Source organism: Astyanax mexicanus, chromosome 13, assembly GCF_023375975.1.
Source record: "Astyanax mexicanus isolate ESR-SI-001 chromosome 13, AstMex3_surface, whole genome shotgun sequence".
Classification (NCBI taxonomy): Eukaryota; Metazoa; Chordata; class Actinopteri; order Characiformes; family Acestrorhamphidae; genus Astyanax; species Astyanax mexicanus.
Window position 1 is genome coordinate 11166501 of NC_064420.1, and position 18061 is coordinate 11184561.

Sequence of the window (18061 nt, forward strand, 5' to 3'; positions counted from 1 at the left end):
CGTGAAATAGATTTTGGCCATATTGTACATTTCAACACTGCAAGATCACAATACAAGCTATAAAAATAGAAAACACATACAAACATATAAAAGCTTAACTGTGAACCAATAAATAAACAACTCTGTCCTCAGAGATCAACGCTGTTTCAATTGAATTAGAGATGGAAAATTGAACGTTAATTCAATGTTAATTTGCTCTCTGGGTCCCTTTAACACCGCCCTCACCCCCCCCTTCTCTTTAGTGAGAGACAGAGAGAGCGAAGGCTGCGCGCGCAGCTCTGCTGTCACACGGCTCCATCCTTCTCCTCCTCCTCGCTGTGAGAAAGAGAGAGAGAGAGAGAGAGAGAGAGAGACGGGGGGGGGGGTCTTGACAGATCTTGCTCTGAGGAGATCTTACGGTGAAGAGACGGGGACCGGGTGAAGCTGGTGGGGCTGCGCTCGTGTGATCGACCGCCGCAGCGTCCATTCGGTTATTTTTTATCTGCGTTGTTTTCATGAGGAGAAGAAACCCCGTCACAAAGAGAAACGACGAAAAATACGATTATCATAATTTTCTAGCGGCGACTGAAGCCAACCCCCCTTTAAAAATAATGAAATAAACGCGGATACCGAGGATAATCCACAGACTGGCTCAGACGACGCCGCCGTTATTTTCTCCATTTCCCTTGTTCTCTCAGCGATTTACTGTTTCTCAGGTAAGAAGCGTCTCCCTCGTTTCTAGACTAATTTTTAGCATTTGGTATTAGTAGCTAGTATGTGTATTCCCACGCTAAGGATGAATTCGATCAAAATACAAATTGGCCAACCCCGCTTTTGTACGCTCAGTAACAGTCAATGGACCTTTACAACACTTAAAGATCAACCCACTGGTTTCCATATTGTGTCCTGAAACTAAAAAAAAAACAAAACAATTGTAATCGCATAACGCTCTAATATGTTTTGCTTATGAGGCTGTTGGCCACACATTTCCCCACTCACCCCTCGTAGATTTAAAATGAATATAATGAATCTTAAAGAGATATACTCACTGTATTATTAGTACCATATCAACGTTTTGAATCATCGCACAGTGAGGACTGGGAACAAAACCCATCAACAATGGCTTCCAAAAGCTCCAACCAAGCACGCATATATACATTTGTATCTAATAAACTGTCAGGACTTAAGCTCAACCCAAACTCAGTCAGTTTGACAGCCTAAATATGCTCTCCTAGATTTCAAAGGAATATGGTGAAGAAGCCTAAAGAAATATACTCACTGTATTAATATACTCACTGTATTATTATTCATTTATTAGTAAACCAACCATTTAGGTTAACAACACTGGTCTGTTTCCATGAATACAGGGGTAACATATTCACCGTGGTCACCCCTGTGTGTATTATCACCCTTTTAGATCCTTGCACAGTAATAACAACCCATCAGGAATGGCTTCCAAAGGGTCCAGCAGTTATTCTCAACCCAAACATAATCAATAAGACAGCCTGAATAGGCTCTGATCTAACATTAAATACAATCTGTTGGCCACACAGGTACATCTCCTTCTCTGTGTGAATATGAAAATGAACATGCAGAAGCCTGAAGAGATATATTCTCTGTACTATTATAAGCAATTTGTTCGTTAGCAAAGTACCATTCACATGAATACAGAGGACTGAGATAGAGATCTATATGATGAATGCAAGCTACCTCACATCAGTGGTTTGGATCCTTGCACAAGGCTCCAACATAACATGTATATAAAATTGTATGTAATAAATTGTCACTAATTATTCTCAACCCAAAACTAGTTAATAAGACAGCCTAAACAGGCTAATGAATATGAATAACAATCTCTGGATCTTTAAAATGCTCAACCTACTGGTTTCTATATTGTGTTTTGGAGCTAAAATCCATTAAATTTTTGTTGGACTCACAAGCAGTGTAAGGTTTTAAAAGGTATAGGATCACTGCATTACTACCATGACAAGCTATACCACCAGCGTACATAAATAGAATTGGTCTGGTTTCATGACAATAGGGGTGTACAAGAGTGTCCCAAATATAGGCTAGCTTTATAGACATATCCACCATGCTGACTTCTGTGTGTAGAGATGTGTATGATTGCAACAAGGATTAGCAATGGCTTCATAGAATGCAAATATGCACACACATAAGCTTGTACCCACAAGTTTGTACCCTTGTACTGGCAGCAGTACAAAAATATATTTCATAAAAAAATCACCAACAGGGTGGAGAATGAACAGATGAATAAATGGTTAGATGCACTAATGGGTTCTGTCATTTTCTTAAAAAGCAATATTTCCTTTTCATACTCAATAACCCAGTTGTTTTCATCTTGTGTCCTGCAGCTAAAATCCAATCTTAATATCTGTTGGCCACACAAGTGCCTCCCTCACTTAGCTCCCGTAGAACAGTCAAATATGGTTTTGGTATATACTTGCAGTACTTGCAGTCCATTAGATACAAGCTCATATGAGTGACTGGTTAAAGCCTTTGAAAACAAATTTTCAGAAAAAGCTATGAGCATTTGGGTTTACTACAACTGGTGTGACAATTGGACAGTAGTGTGTGCTAGGGGTGTGACGAGATCTCGTCAAGCTCAAACCTGTAAGTGAAAACAGTAGGTGAGCTCCGCGGTACAGTTAAAAAGCTCTGCTTGACAGTAGGTGAGCTCTGTGGTACAGTTAAAAATCTCCGCTCGACAGTAGGTGAGCTCCACGGTACAGTTAAAAAGCTCCAGTAGAGAGTATGTGAGCTCCCTGGTACAGTTAAAAAGCTCCGCTCGAAAGTACGTGAGCTCTGCGGCACAGTTAAAAAGCTCCGCTCGACAGTAGGTGATCTCTGTGGTACAGTTAAAAAGCTCCGCTCAAAAGTATGTGAGCTCTGCGGTACAGATAAAAATCTCCGCTCGACAGTAGGTGAGCTCTAGGGTACAGTTAAAAAGCTCCGCTCGACAGTAGGTGAGCTCTGTGGTACAGTTAAAAAGCTCCACTCGACATTAGGTGAGCTCTGTGGTACAGTTAAAAAGCTCTGCTCGAAAGTACGTGAGCTCTGCGGTACAGTTAAAAAGCTCCGCTCGACAGTAGGTGATCTCTGTGGTACAGTTAAAAAGCTCCGCTCGACAGTAGGTGATCTCTGTGGACTGTGGTACAGTTAAAAAGCTCCACTCAAATGTAGGTGAGCTCCGCGGTACAGTTAAAAATCTCCGCTCGAAAGTATGTGAGCTCTGCGGTACAGTTAAAAAGCTCCAGTAGAGAGTAGGTGAGCTCTGTGGTACAGTTAAAAAGCTCCAGTAGAGAGTAGGTGAGCTCTGTGGTACAGTTAAAAAGCTCCGCTCGACAGTAGGTGATCTCTGTGGTACAGTTAAAAAGCTCCGCTCGACAGTAGGTGATCTCCGCGGTACAGTTAAAAAGCTCCGCTCGAAAGTACGTGAGCTCTGCGGTACAGTTAAAAAGCTCCGCTCGAATGTAGGTGATCTCTGTGGTACAGTTAAAAAGCTCCGCTCGAATGTAGGTGAGCTCTGTGGTACAGTTAAAAAGCTCCGCTCGAATGTAGGTGATCTCTGTGGTACAGTTAAAAAGCTCCACTCGAATGTAGGTGAGCTCCGCGGTACAGTTAAAAATCTCCGCTCGAAAGTATGTGAGCTCTGTGGTACAGTTAGAAAGCTCCAGTAGAGAGTATGTGAGCTCCCTGGTACAGTTAAAAAGCTCCGCTCGAATGTAGGTGATCTCTGTGGTACAGTTAAAAAGCTCCGCTCGACAGTAGGTGATCTCTGTGGTACAGTTAAAAAGCTCCACTCTAATGTAGGTGATCTCTGTGGTACAGTTAAAAATCTCCGCTCGAAAGTATGTGAGCTCTGCGGTACAGATAAAAATCTCCGCTCGACAGTAGGTGAGCTCCGCGGTACGGTTAAAAAGCTCCAGTAGAGAGTATGTGAGCTCCCTGGTACAGTTAAAAAGCTCCGCTCGAAAGTACGTGAGCTCTGCGGCACAGTTAAAAAGCTCCACTCGACAGTAGGTGAGCTCCGCAGTACAGATAAAAAGCTCCGCTCGAATGTAGGTGAGCTCTGTGGTACAGTTAAAAAGCTCCGCTCGAATGTAGGTGAGCTCTAGGGTACAGTTAAAAATCTCCGCTCGAAAGTATGTGAGCTCTGCGATACAGATAAAAATCTCCGCTCGACAGTAGGTGAGCTCTGTGGTACAGTTAAAAAGCTCCGCTCGACAGTAGGTGAGCTCCGCAGTACAGATAAAAAGCTCCGCTCGAATGTAGGTGAGCTCTAGGGTACAGTTAAAAATCTCCACTTGAATGTAGGTGAGCTCTGCGGTACAGATAAAAATCTCCGCTCGACAGTAGGTGAGCTCTAGGGTACAGTTAAAAAGCTCCGCTCAACAGTAGGTGAGCTCCGCGGTACGGTTAAAAAGCTCCAGTAGAGAGTATGTGAGCTCCCTGGTACAGTTAAAAAGCTCCGCTCGAAAGTACGTGAGCTCTGCGGCACAGTTAAAAAGCTCCACTCGACAGTAGGTGAGCTCTGTGGTACAGTTAAAAAGCTCAGCTCGAATGTAGGTGAGCTCTGTGGTACAGATAAAAATCTCCGCTCGAATGTAGGTGAGCTCTGTGGTACAGTTAAAAAGCTCCAGTAGAGAGTAGGTGAGCTCTGTGGTACAGATAAAAAGCTCCGCTCGAATGTAGGTGAGCTCTGTGGTACAGATAAAAAGCTCCAGTAGAGAGTAGGGTTGTCACGATACCAAAATTTTGAATTCGATACCGATACCAACTGTAGTATCACGATTCTCGATACCAAAACGATACTTGGAAGAAGAAAAAAAAACAATAAAAATATCTGAACATAAAATGTTTATTTTTGACTGAACTGGATTGAACACTGAACAATCGGTGCAAACGTTTTTATTCTAAAATGAAACAACACTTCCTAAAAACTAAAACTAAAACCAGAGGTAATGGTAGCCTGACTATGTGAACCTGACGGGCGGGCAGAAGTTAAGTTCTGAATAAGGAAAATAAAGAGACAGAAGAACATTACAATGTTATGTTCATTTTAACACTCACTGCTCCGTTTTATTAATCAACCGTTTACCGTTTTTAATAAGCAGTCGCTAGTAAATCTTAGTAAAGCTACAGACAGAGTGTATCTTGACTAACTCCACTAACCTGTCGACTTCTCAGCTCTTTGTAGAGATCAGGGTGCTTGTCTGCTATTATGTTAAATAACACTGTAACATAGAAGCATAGAACTATTATTTAATTAAAATGATTTTTAAGAACAGCTAAACACACTGCTGCAGGTCAAACGCGGAGGCGTTCACGTGCGAGAGAGAGAAACAGAGAGAGAGACACAGCGAGAGTGAGAGAGAGAGAGATTTGCGTGTTCTGATGTGAGCTACTCACAGGTAAAGGTTCTCTTTTATCTCCTCGTGGTCATATTCTAGTCCCACACATAAGTCTGCAGGTCCCTCAGTGTTTTCTGTCGTATTTTGCGGCTAGCGCGAGCGCTTACAACTAACACCGCGGACCGCGAGGTGCCGCCGCGCTTGTGCCGAATCCGCTACTGAATCCGACTCCCGCTTCGCGGACAGAATCGGCACAACACCCCACGCTGTACAACTGCGGGAGTGAAAACAGCGCTAATAAATAAAGTAGTTTAGTTTCACTTTCAGTTTTCGTTATTTTCGTTATTTTATTTAAAAATAAAAATATCAATAAAAAACAGATGCCTACATCTCAGACTATTTTCCCACACTTCACTCCTCGCGCCCGTTTTGTCCACAAGTCGCGGACGAGAGACATCTGTTATTTTAGCCGTCGCCATTCTACACTCGCTGCTGCTCTGCTGGCTTGCGCGTGAATCGATTCATTTGTTCAGAACACTAAGTTTATCTGAATCCTGCCACACCGACTGCTGCGGTGTGAATCAGTTTTCTTATGAACTGAATCAAATCGCGCCTACTAATTTGACTCATTTGAAGCTAGTGACTGGGCTATATACAGTATCGAAAGCATCGAACGCTAAAGAACCGAATCGTTTGTGATGACGTAGTATCGAAAAAGAATCGAACCTTCGGTACACCGTGCAACTCTAGTAGAGAGTAGGTGAGCTCTGTGGTACAGATAAAAAGCTCCAGTAGAGAGTAGGTGAGCTCCGCGGTACATTTAAAAGCTCAGCGCGACAATAAGTGATCTTTTAAGTCTCATCTCATTCTCGTGATCTCAGTATCGTGTCTCGTCTCATGATATTAGTGCTTCGTCACACCCCTAGTGTGTACACAACTGCAAGAGGCACAGATAGAGAGAAGTGCTAATAAACTATGTAATACTTTCACTACTGTTGATGTGTGAGGGAGACATCTTGGATTATGAACCCAGGGTTGTTGAGGCTCTCATGAGTTTTTTAGTAGAAAACCCAACATCGATTGCAGTTGAATGGTGTATGCTTTGCTGGATGGCTGGTGACCAGATGAATAGACGCATAGATGCAATCATGAGTTCTGCCATTTCTTTCATGAGCAAGATCATGGTTCACAACCTGCCCCAGAGCATAAGGACAAGTCTGAGCTGTTAGTATGTTCCCCCACTGGAGCTGCATGACAAAGCTTCCTCTCAGTAGCAGAAAAGGCATAGACGAAGCAGTGCTGGATATCAGCTCAATACCAGCCTTATGAAGGCTTTGGAGAAGCGCTGTAGGAAGTTCTTGCATTCCTTGCAAAACCCCTCAGTGTGCATTTCAATTAAATAACTTAAATTTAAATAAAAGGCTGTTCGCAGCCTTGAGCTACACTAATGTTTATTTGGAAGCCAAAATGTCCCTGCTTGCTCTTGTTGCTGAATGTATTTCATTGCTCCACAATGAAGCAGAAAGCTTTTTCTGAAGAGTACTGAAGAGTCAGTTACTCTAACAAAAGCAGGAAACATTTATTTTTTAACACCCTCGATTTTTTTAGAAGAAACAATGCATGTGCAGCTGTCCCAATACTTTGTTTATAATTTATGTGTATAGTAGTATGAAATTCATCATTTTTATGAGAAATTAAATTGAATTTATAGGATTTACAGAAAGTGTGCAATTATTTTTTTAACAAAATTAGGCAGGTGTGTACATTTGGGCACCCCAACACCCAACAGCTGCCTAAATCCATGCACTTGCCTAATTTTGTTTAAAGAATTATTGCACAGTTTTTGTAAGTCTCATAAACTTTATTTCACTTCTTAATGATCAGAGGAGCCAACACGTTTTTATACCACTGTATGTATCCTAATTGCATTGCATTGACTGAAAGGCTGAGCTTACACCATTAATTATAACTCACAGGCCTGTCATCATGTTCCTCTTTGTAGTGTTAGTATTGCATTATAAGGTTGGGACAGACTGTGTCATCTCCGTGTTTGAGATATAGCAGTTGCCATCAGCTAAAATTCTGCATGGAAAATCGCTGTTGCGGAGGCATAAAGCCTGCGATTGATGTGGTAGCAGTTGCATCACACTTAAAATAGGAACACTGTTTATAAATCAAGACAATTAAAATTTATTTAAATAATATTACTATACACACTGTTCAGACATATCTAGATTCTTGTTATGTTTACTATTATGTTTGCATAATAATACACAAAAATTGCATAACAATTTCAGTATCTACCGTAATGTTGAGTTTGAGACAGTACAGAAATTGAAAACCGTATAGCTGGTATACCCCTCACTCTCCTCCCAGGGTCTCTTGTGTATCGCCTTTTATGGAAACCACAAGACATCTGGGTGCATCCTATCAGAGTTGGAAAAGGCATATATTATGGATGCAGCCGTGCTCAAATAACTGGGCTTTTTATAAATCAGTAATAAATTCTACAGAATTTTAATTAAGCTAATCAGGAATGGGTTCTCTAAAGCTTTCTAGTACAACGATCATTTTTAAATGGTAGAGCAACCATCACACTGAATACACTCTAAAACTGTAAGATGCTTTTGGAAAACTAGACCCAAATATTTGTATAATTTAAAACATCTAAAATGCTACATTCTGGAATTGAACTGGCAATGAATCTGATAATAAGTGCATTGTTATGCCTTTGTTACTGGTGTATAATCTGTCTAATTAAGAAAAAAGAAAAAAAAAGAAAAAATAGGATTCTTCCCTAACTACCCCATGTATACCCCTACCTATTATAATGCTAATACAATTATATAATATAATATCATTTACTTTTGCATATATTTTAAACATTAAATCTTTTTGCAGTATTAAAATTTGTCCAATTAAGTCTAATTAAAATACACTGGCATGCCACTTGTCATTAAATATTATGCCCCATAAAAACACTACACTGACCTGCAAGATATGTTGTGTGGTGGTCTCATGCATTTCCAATATATGTGATTTCTGCCAGAGTTTCACAGTTGCAGTCATGATCATTACAACCCACTGCACTGTCCACTGTGGGTGGTAATGTCGTCTATGGGGAATTCCTGGTACACGTAATCCTGTTGATCGAGGAATTGGAAAAGCCTGCAGATCTTTAGTAATGGAATATTCCCTCACATGAACTACCATAATTCACAGCTATTGTTCATCTATACTAACAAGATAACACTTCACCACTTATATAGGTGTGGATGTTCTCAACACTGCTTGAACAATTTTTTATCCCATAACTTTGGCTTGTCATTATATGTTTATTGTTTTGTGCCTCTAAAATATGTATGTATGTACATTCTTACCCCAACAGTTTTTGTACCTACACTTTTTAAAGTTATTGTGGCAATTCTTTACATTGTGTCTAAATTTTCTGATGATTGTATCTGGGCATGTCATTGTAATTATGTTATTGAATCTTCGCTCAGAATATGTTCACATATGTAATATCTCCTCAGCAAGGAGAGCCCACTAACATGAATGATTTTTTTTTACTTATTTTAAATGTTTTTATTAATTAGGGATTTTTAAAAACATTTTTCATTTCAATGTTAATGTGTAATTCATGTCTTATTATATTACATTTTATTATAATTAATAATAAGGGTGTAATTTCATTTTTGTGCTCTATTATGATTACATAGGACATAAAATTGTCTAAAGATGACAATAATATTTTGTTGTAGGGGGGGGGGGGGGGGGTATTTTCATTCTTCATTAAAGTTGCTGGTTAGGAAATGTGGTGATTACAAGTGAAAGTGGTGATTACAAGGCTAGCTGCTGTGGGCCAGACTGACCTTTATCCCTTTAATTTTTAAATAGTTCCTTAATCACATTTCAGCTCTTAAGTCTTTCTCTGGTGCTTCACTGCACTCTTTGCCACTGTCACTTGCCTTTGGGCGATTTATTTTTTCATTTTTATCCCGCTTTCGGCTAAAAAAAAAACAGGCCAAAGGGCATGTTGTGGTTTGATGACTGCTAAAGATGTGCATTGTGGTTCAGAAGGGATGAAGGACTTTGCTTGTGTACGACACCAAAACGACTATGATGACGCAGGAACATGAAAGCCTCACCCACACTGACATTTTCATGCATGTGATTTACTGCGGGTGTATTCAGAGGAGAGAAGTTCGACTGAGGAGCTCAGTGACTAAGCAGTGTGAGGCCGTGTGATACAGGTAAAAAGAACAAAACAGATGCAATAAGGCACACATTAGGCCTCTAAACTGGCAGCCACTAGATTTGGCTACAGTGGGCAGGATATGCTTCATCAGTAACAGAATCTGAACCAAAACAAGCCTTTAACCAGCACTAGCCCCTGTTAAAGTGCTATGGTTTCTGTTGTGTTGTTTTGACATTGTTTGGACCAGCCCCTCTTAGAAAGTGGGGTTGAAATGTGGAAGCTATTACAGTAGAGCAAGGTTGGAATGCGGATTGGTCTTCTCAGCTGGCACACTTTTAGTGTGCCATAGGCACCAACGTTGTGCCAAGGTTATCCATCATTAAGCCACCCGGGCCCTGCACTCAGAGGTGAGCTCCCAAAGCACCCAAAGCGCTGTCAGTCACTCCCTTTTTTTTTTTTTAGATTTTAATAACCTGGCTGTATTTACCTACCCTTGAATGCCTAATATTATATTCTTCTACACCTAACATTGATTTGCTCTTATGTGAATGTACAGTGCTGTGTAGAAAACAGAACAGATGCAGAAAAATAATTACAGTAAAACATGACAGGAATGCCTCATTATGAAGAAATAAGAACTTTTCCTGGAAGCCATCGCCAGCGCCATCAGCAGCTCACCTCTGATTTACCATACCAGGTGTAGATAAAACTATAATACTATATCACTAGTAATACTAGACTAGAGCTGCACAATATATCTTTTCAGCATCATATTAACAATGTGGGCCTGCACAATAGTCATGTTTCAAGATGTATACAGTATTCATTTATATATACTGTTTTTTAACTCTTACATGCAACAGGAAAATTTACATTTCTCTTTTCTATGGCATGATTTATAGAGGCAGATTGTATTTGCCCAATGTAATTTATTGTACTGCAATCCAAGAGACACTGAGTGTATTATTAGAATCCTGACATGTTGGATCATTAACCAGCATTCCTATATTGCTGTATTTTTAAAAATCTCAAAACAAGACATGCTTAATGTTTTGAATACTTTCCTTTCCACTTCCCAACAAACACATTAACTCCAAGATCTGACTGTTTACTAACCGCCTAATGTGTAGATCCACCTCGTGACAGATGCTGTTGGAACCAGATAGTCAATGTTATTGATGTATATATGGTGACATGAACATAGTGATCTAGACTAGGATGTTTTAGTCATGTGGACTAACTAAAGTGAGGGAAGAACACATTGCAGACAGTCTAAAATGCTAAGTCGACAAAAGTATCCACTGTGTACAGTAACACTATGATAAATACATATATAGATTTATTTAGTCATTGTTAATCATTTTAAAGTTGTGTTTCCTGTCTCCAATACACTGCATTACTCCCACTTTCACGCTGCACTTTGACCCTGTTGTCATAACAGCAGAGTTTCACTGCTGGAGGATCATTTAGCGATAATGATAACGGATGTGTACGGATAGTCTGTCTGCTGTTGCTCTGTCGTATCTGGGATCACATTACCTCATATTTAATTAAAGCCTCCCTCCTCTGGAGCTTATTTATAGCATGTGGACCGCCCGGCCACCGCAGGCCGCATCAGGGATGGAGAGTGATCAGAACCTTCAGTCACTGATCTAAGAACAGCAGTGTTTTGGGTGTTGGGATGTTAATCAAATTAATTTGATTATGAGCGTATATTGTTGCTTTCTGAGAGGCTAGCCCTGAAGTAGGGCTGAGATCGACAGACTGGGTCAGTGCAGGGGCAATCTTGGGTCCATTTTAAGGTCAGCCAGGTCAGAGGTCAATGCTTGTTAGTATTCCGCTCAGGGAGGGTGAGAGGAGGCTTCATGATGATGCATTTTCCATGAAGACCCTGAAACACTACCACTTCTGTTGCTGTGCAGCCGCCCTAATCATTAACTGTGTGGGTGTGTGTGCATGTGTATGTGTGTCTGTGAGAGGGGCATATTCAGCTTTCACTGTATAACTCATGAATTGATGGTAGCCTTGGCTAGCTGTTGATACTCCAACATAAATCAGCTCATCCTTCACCTTCTGCTTTAGTTTTTTTTTTTTTTTACTTTTATAACGTAGAAGCTGCTGTATCTGTATCTAGTATCTGTAGCACTGTATCTAGTATCTGTAGCACTGTATCTAGTTCCACAATTTGTTTTCTAATCAGCCCGAGCAGAAAAGATGACCTTTGTGAGAGAGTGTCTTCAATGTTTACATTTTACTGCTTAACACACTACAGACTGTGCCGACTACTGGGGGGTGGAATACTATGTGGAACAAACTGTAACTTGAGCTGCTGTCTTTACAGAATAAATATAATGAAATATAGCTACTCATTTGCAAAATGTGCTGCTTTTTCCCAATATAGCTTACCAAACTCATACTGAAGGATATTAGATTCATTAATATCAGTGGCAGATCAGCTCAGACATTCAACAATTAAGTGAAACTAATACATTTAGATCATTTAGGTCGTTCCACAAAAACATAATTTTTAGTATTATTTTAGATTTTTTTTATCTTACATTTAAACTTATGTTTAAGACTATGTTATTGCATAACTTATTAGCTGTAAGTATAAATGCCAGCTTAATTACTTTTTACCTTTTATGTGTTTATTTAAATATTGTGGGTACCAAAGAAAGGTAATACCAGTAGACTTGTTCATGAAAAACACATTTTACACAATACCTGCAGCTTACCCTCAAACCACATTTAGTCCGTCATGATGTATCTGCTAAAATAAGTAATTTAATCTGTTTGTATTTTATTTTTTTCCAGTTACACTAAATCAAATCTAATTTATTTAAACAGTGTAGTTTACATATTATGATGTCATAATATAATATATTTCATAATCATGTGTAGATTATTGCAGTTTGAATTGAAGCAAAACATATTATTTACCACAAAATATGGCAGTCACCTTATACACATAGTTCACAAGTGTAAAATATCTAATAGAACACTACAGAGCTAAACAGAGAGAGCAGAAAATAGTATTAGACTTTGGGAAGAGGCTCAAAGGAAATACATAAATGTACATTTCAATTGGGGAACCAAATCAACCAAATTAAATCAAATTAGAAAGAAAACTCAGATTTAGGTTCCAAGGGGCTGTAAAGCACACTGACCTGACTGTACATTTAAATACATAGAGTGTAAAAAAACAATGTGCAGCAACATCTAAATCAAAATAACTTTATTATGCATAAAAAAAAGTATTTGGATAGCAGTTTCTGCCACTGCTTATGTAGTATTGTTTAGTATTGTTTGTATGTCAGAACATAAACAGATAAATGTGGTGTATTGTGTAAATGTCTCTAAATATTTCTTTTATTATATATTTTAATATATATTTTTACTATTCATATTGCTATTGGAATTATATTGCATCATTTGAACTTAAGAAATATATTGTGTTATAAATTATTAGCATGTGTGTTTCTGTACCAGTCAGCCTGGCCATTTCTATCTAAACCTGTCTCTCTCTCTCTCGCTCTCTCTCGCTCTCTCTCTCTCTCTCTCTCTCTCTCTCTCTCTCTGTGTCTGTATTAGTCTCAGGGACAGGCCTGGCAGTTATGGGTTTTGCTTTGCTGAGCTGTGTGCAGATCCACTGCTGAGGCCTTGAGCTCCAGACAAATAGGCCATTCACTGGCTAGATAAGGTCCCTGGGTGTGCAGCGCCAGGCTGGACTTGGCCTTGCCCTGTTGACGAGGCATGGAGTTGCTCTAGGCCACTGTACTGAGGAGATGATACATTTAAAGACTGGCCTAAATGTCAGTTTCCTGATCAGATTGTAATTTTATTATGAGTGAATTATGATCAAATCACTCAAACCACTTTAAGAAGATTCTTTACAGTACTCAAAACCAGTGTAAATAGTATGTGCTTTTTTGTGTCCATGCACAGTTATTTAAGCAGCACACTTTTGCACAGCTTAAGTTTAATGTCCTGCATTGTATCCTGAAGAATGACAGAATGACATGTAAAAATAGAACCAGGCACAGTTTTTCTTCAATGCACTTTTAACTCTTTCATGTTCATTGTGTCCTCAGGGCAGTAGTGCAGCTGCAACATAGTCTTCTCCTCCCTCTGTAAAAAGTTATTTTCACAGTATTTGACAGGTGAGAAAATATGTATTCAGTAGGTATGTTACTGGAAGTAATACCATAACCAGTCTACTCGCACCCTTTTTTCACACACACCTAATTTAGAACCATTCTGCGCGTTTCCACTGAACAAACAGGTTCTAGAACCCGAAAAGTTTATTTCTAGCTAAAACGAAAAAATAGTAGTGCAAAAATAGACCAGTGCGGACCGAGGGCCATTGTTCTGCTACCTCTGTTAATCACATACTCTCTGATGTATCCTTGATTCCACTAAAACTGGTACAAGTTTGACATATACTTGCACTTAATCTTTTGATCAAGATCTACTGAAAAAAGTACAATTAAGTATTTAAAGTTTAAATAGCCAACACAAAACAGATACACATTTGGCAGATTAAAAATATTATTTCAGTGTGTGAGAGTTTTGTAACAGGCTTTATTCATATTATAATCCATAACCACATAAATATTCTGAGTATTTCTTGCTTATTTTTATATGTGTAGTCAAATAGTAAATCTGATTAAAGAACAGTAAAAAAATACATCTAAACTTAGTAGTATACTCCACACTCTAAACTCCACAAAAAATAATATATAAGCATTATATATTATGTATTATTTAAGTTCATTTAAAATAACCACTAGACTAGTAGTTTACTGAGAGTGTACTTAAAAGTGTATCTTAATAAGCAAAAAGTGGAATTGAAGTAGTAAACTAATATTACACTTATAATTTCACTTTTAATTATAATTCAAAATATACCTCAAATACAAAATTTAACTTAGATGTAAACTAAAGTTTACTAAATGTATAACTAAAGTACACTAAAAATATACTTCAAGTGTACAAGTAGTAAACTTAGAGTATATTACTAGTTTACATCTAGTTTTATTTTCGCCCATATTAGTAAACTAGCTGTGTACTCAAAGTGTACTACACAAAGCTTTTACTTAAAAATATACTGTTATATACTAAAATTGGGCCCAAGAAGTCTTGAAATATTACACTTACAAGTCTACAATGCATGGATCCTAGTATACTTACTAAATAAAATATACTTGGGAAATATACTTCAACTGTAAGTATACCTTTTCTTTTGTAAGGGTCAGTGTAAGTAAATGACAGACCTAAAGTATTTTACAATCATCAGCAGGAAACCCCCGGAGTAAAGTAGCCGGTATAGCTGATCTGAGTGCTAGGCTGTCCTCTTAGTCAGTAATGCTCTGATGAGAAGGACAGATCATTATTTAGCTCCAACTTAGCCTCTAGTTGGTCTGTGTTGTACAGCAGTTCTGTAACAGAGGCGGTGCATCGAGCTCTGGGCAAACAGCAGAAGGCCTTGAGGGTTCTTTTTTTTCTGCCAGATTTAGAAACTTGTTTACTTCTTCTGCCCTTTATTTTGTTTGAGCAACTTCTCCCAGAACAGACAAACTATCCTTTCACTAAAGATCAGGCTGAAGCAAGAGCACACAATGTGCTGCCAGCTGGATATCAGTCACGTAGCTATCGAACCAGCTACTTCCTGAAGAATTCCTATTAAAATGACCCATTAAAGGAGTCACATGATTCATACTGACCAGGATAATTACATAATAAAATGTCACAGCTTTATTCTTTGTACCAGAGTGCTGTTAAACATAACCAAACTATATATATTTTATCAACTGGCAACAGGATCATGGGGCGCTCATGCGTGGACACACACACTCACACTCAACACACACCTACATACATACACATATATTTACCCATTTTGGCCCCAATGTTCTGCTGTATTTTTCTATTTTTACACAGGCTGGTGATATATTAGCACATTATTAGTGGTAATAAGATACTGAGTCACTGCTGCTTATAAGGTGAGAAGGTAGATTACTTTTTTATTTATATTGCTATATGGATTAATCATGGATACTCTACACACCTGTCCCTCTTTTTCACTAACTCACACACGTTGCTGCTTCTGTGAAGTAGCCATTTTTCCTCTTCTTTCTGTTTAACATTTATGTACTTTAGGAGATACCTTCTTTGTTTTTCATCATTTGCATTGATGTTGATATTTTTTAATTTAGCTGGTATTTACATTTTTTCCAATTGCTAACTCACTAAAATGGCATGTGTAGCCATTAAACTGACACAGAGAGAGGGAAGAAGAGTGAGAGAATACGAGTGTGAGGAAGAGTGAGCGAGGGAGGAAGAGTGAGAGAGTGAGGAAGAGTGAAAGAATGAGAGGTAGACTGAGAGGGAAGAAGAGTGAGAGACAGAGGAAGAGTGAGAGAAGAAAGAAGAGTGAGAGAGGGAGGAGGAGTGAGAGGATAAGAGTGGGAGGAAGATTGTGATAGGGAGGAAGAGTGAGAGGAAGAGTGAGCGAGGGAGGAAGAGTGAGAGAGGGAGGAAGAGTGAAAGAATAAGAGGTAGACTGAGAAAGAGGAAGATTGAGAAAGGGGGGAATAGTAAGAGAATATGAGTGGGGGAAGATTGAGAGAAGAAAGAAGAGTGAGAGAGGGAGGAGGAGTAAGAGGATAAGAGTGGGAGGAAGAGTGAGAGAGGGAGGAAGAGTGAGAGAGGGAGGAAGAGTGAGACAGGGAGGAAGAGTGAGACAGGGAGGAAGAGTGAGAGAGGGAGGAAGAGTGAGAGAGGGAGGAAGAGTGAGAGAGGGAGGAAGAGTGAGACAGGGAGGAAGAATGAGACAGGGAGGAAGATTGTGATAGGGAGGAAGAGTGAGAGAATAAGAGTGTGAGGAAGAATGAGAGAGGGAGATATAGTGAGAGAATAAGAGTGGGAGGAAGAGTGAGTGTGGGAGGAAGAGTGAGACAGGGAGGAAGAGTGAAAGAATAAGAGTGGGAGGAAGAGTGAGAGAGGGAGGAAGAGTGAGACAGGGAGGAAGATTGTGATAGGGAGGAAGAGTGAGAGAATAAGAGTGAGAGGAAGAGTGAGTGTGGGAGGAAGAGTGAAAGAATAAGAGTGGGAGGAAGAGTGACAGAGGGAGGAAAAGTGAGACAGGGAGGAAGATTGTGATAGGGAGGAAGAGTGAGAGAATAAGAGTCGGAGGAAGAGTGAGAGAGGGAGATATAGTGAGAGAATAAGAGTGGGAGGAAGAGTGAGAGAGGGAGATATAGTGAGAGAATAAGAGTGGGAGGAAGAGTGAGACAGGGAGGAAGATTTTGATAGGGAGAAAGAGTGAGAGAATGAGAGTGGGAGAAAGAGTGAGAGAATAAGAGTGGGAGGAAGAGTGAGACATGGAGGAAGAGTGAGAGTGGGAGGAATAGTGGGAGAATAAGAGTGAGAGGAAGAGTGAGACAGGGAGGAAGATTGTGATAGAAGAGTGAGAGTGAGAGGAAGAGTGAGACAGGGAGGAAGATTGTGATAGAAGAGTGAGAGTGGGAGGAAGAGTGAGAGTGAGAGGAAGAGTGAGAGTGGGAGGAAGAGTGAGAGAGGGAGGAAGAGTGAGAGTGGGAGGAAGATTGTGATAGGGAGAGAATACGAGTGTGAGGAAGAGTGAGCGAGCGAGATATAGTGAGAGAATAAGAGTGTGAGGAAGAGTGAGAGGATAAGAGTGGGAGAAAAGTGAGAGTGTGAGGAAGAGTGAGAAAGGGAGGAAGAGTGAGAGGATAAGAGTGGGAGGAAGAGTGAGAGAGGGAGGAAGAGTGAGAGAGGGAGGGAGAGTGAGAGAGGGAGGAAGAGTGAGAGAGGGAGGGAGAGTGAGAGAGGGAGGGAGAGTGAGAGAGGGAGGGAGAGTGAGAGTGGGAGGAAGAGTGAGAGAGGGAGGAAGAGTGAGAGAGGGAGGAAGTGAAGTCTTAGTAGTTCATTTGTATCCGGTGTTTTTTATTGTCTCAGCATCGTCCTCATCTGTCTTTTGGATTTTGTCCGGTCTCATTACCTGTTTGAGGTCACAAGAGTGCTTTTTTATTATTCCCTACTAGTGCTGGGCGATATGGGAAAAATCATATATCACAATATGGAATTTTTTATATCACGATGACGATATATATCATGATGTACCACATTTGAGTATGTTTTCAGTTATTCTTCGAAAAATATGACAAAATAATATCATTGCTTACTTTTTTCCAACTTTATTTCAAAGTGACATTAAACCAAACTTTCACAAATGAGAATTACTACCTTTTAGTGCAGCAATATATATGGATCAAATGAAAACAGATGAGGTAGATGCAGTAGCTAATTTTTTTAAAAGAACAATGCGTCTCCATTGTTCAACTCTCATGAGTTTAATAACGTAAAGCATGTCGCAAACCGGCATATCCGCGCAATAACGTAAAGCAGAGTCATGCTGCAAAACCACATTCTGAAGCTTTTTTTGTGAAGATTACTTTATTATCACTTATATAAACTGAGTTTATGCAAA

At 39.5% G+C, this 18061-nt stretch overlaps 1 protein-coding gene across 1 annotated transcript in view; it reads left to right on the forward strand.

Annotated features, from left to right (window-relative positions):
• The first annotated feature begins 365 nt into the window (after positions 1–365).
• The window catches only part of zmp:0000001174 (retinoic acid-induced protein 2), a 30815-nt gene continuing 13119 nt past the window's right edge, over positions 366–18061 (forward strand). The window contains exon 1 of the mRNA XM_007237488.3: positions 366–695. The gene's annotated coding sequence lies outside the window, so the exon portion shown is untranslated. The remainder of the gene's footprint in view (positions 696–18061) is intronic.